The 1,759-nt window shown below is 35.3% G+C and overlaps 1 protein-coding gene across 1 annotated transcript in view; it reads left to right on the top strand.

Moving 5' to 3' along the window:
* The first annotated feature begins 211 nt into the window (after positions 1–211).
* Positions 212–1,759, top strand: part of DMXL1 (Dmx-like 1) — a 44,046-nt gene continuing 42,498 nt past the window's right edge. The window contains exons 1-2 of the mRNA XM_008947891.1: positions 212–275; positions 884–1,016. The gene's annotated coding sequence lies outside the window, so the exon portion shown is untranslated. The remainder of the gene's footprint in view (positions 276–883; positions 1,017–1,759) is intronic.

Here is a 1,759-nt window from a genome sequence, read left to right as displayed (position 1 = left end):
TAATAATAACATTTTTATTTTTTACTTTAATAATTAACAATTAATCAATTTTATTAACTAAGTGGTAATTTTATTTTAAATGCCTCCTTCGTAGAAGTTGGAGTGTACAGTGAGGATGTACTATTTCTCTTGTAAAAAGGGAAAGGAGAGGAAGGAAGCATTTTCATGCTGATGTTTGTGGAAACTTAAATTTCAGATGTTACATTATCAGTGGCAGAAGAATGCTCAAATCTTACTGGGAGCCATAGCACAGAATTTAACGTGGGATCCCACAGGTAAGAATAGAATGAAAGAAACACGTGTGTGTTTTGTTACTGCAACTTATTTTTTATTTAAATTTAACCATTCTCTGGGGATGAGTAAAAGATTTTTGTGTTTTCCTAGCATGATGGAGAACACCACGGTGGAGTGAAATCTACTGTTTGTCACGTACTATAGGAGAGCCAAAATATTAGGTGCATCTGCACAGTCTGAGTCGATTATCCTAATCTCAGCAATATCTGCTGTTTAAAAACATGAAGTGGCAAGTATTTGTTGTGAAAGAGGGATGTGTACAGTAGCTCGAGGTGTTTCCTTTAGAGAATAATTAACTACTTGGAAAATATGATTAATTTTTCACAATTTGAACTGTAGAAAATCAGACCAAAATGTCTTCTAATATGTAAGAGTATCTTCTAGCAAGATTAAACCAGTTTCTATCCATCTAGAGGAAAGATATGAAAGGCACACTTATTACAGTAACTTTGCTGTAGAAAAGTTGTTACAATAATATCTGGCATATTTGGTCTGCATTTCCAGCTTTGCAAAAGGTCCTTTTTTTTATAGAGAAGTTTGTATTTTGCTACTTATTTTGTAGTTACACTGTTACAAATACCTGTTTTAGGCACTCGCCTTTTGACTGGTTCCAGTTGTCTTCAGCTTTGGTCCAATGTTCCTCTGGAAAACCCTTCTGACAATGACAATACTGAAAGAACAGATGTTCAACTTGGAGAATGGAGGTGTATCTGGCAATGCAAGTAAGAAACTGACTTAAAGACAAGTAACACCTCTTTCCTTGCCGATTTGTACCTTTTACATGAAATAGTGTAGTTCAGGAAAATGCTATTGATTCTATAAATATTAGTGGTAGTTGATAAAGCTGATTTACATTTCCCTTGAATAACTGACATTACTTTCATCCTGCAAGATCAGTTGTAATTGGTCTTGGGGTAGTTTATGTTCTTAGGCAGTTCTTCAATTATATTGAACACTAGTAAAATACTGAGGGAAGGCTGCTGTTGAGAGTGCCCCAGAAGACTTCGTTCTTTGTACAGGAAATAGGTGAAAGCCACATACTTGAAAATTACTGTGCTTGCTGGACTGATTAAAATAAACTTCCTTCTGGGCCCATGTACTGCGTTTTCTTTCCTTCTCATACATCTACACCCTTTCAAACTTTTTCTGTGTTTATTTTGTATATTTGGAACAGACATAAAAAGATGGATTCATTCTCTTTCACTGCATTGCTGAATGCTCTTGTATTAAGTTGATTTTAATCTATATGTGTTGGTACATTCAAAAGTTTTAGTTTAGTGCTTCAGTTTATAAGACAATTTAAATCATGATTCTTCCAGCTGTAGGAAGGCTCTTCTAACACATCAGGTGCATTGTTCACTGGGGACCAGTGTATGACAGTCTTCTTAAAGTCTCCTGAAGTGGCTGGCTGGTGGGACCCACATGAAATTTTTCTTTATGAAGCACTTTGGATTGGTTGGGTAAT

Source organism: Merops nubicus, unplaced genomic scaffold, assembly GCF_000691845.1.
Source record: "Merops nubicus isolate BGI_N331 unplaced genomic scaffold, ASM69184v1 scaffold38209, whole genome shotgun sequence".
Lineage (NCBI taxonomy): Eukaryota > Metazoa > Chordata > Aves > Coraciiformes > Meropidae > Merops > Merops nubicus.
This window is presented reverse-complemented; position numbering and strand designations above follow the sequence as displayed.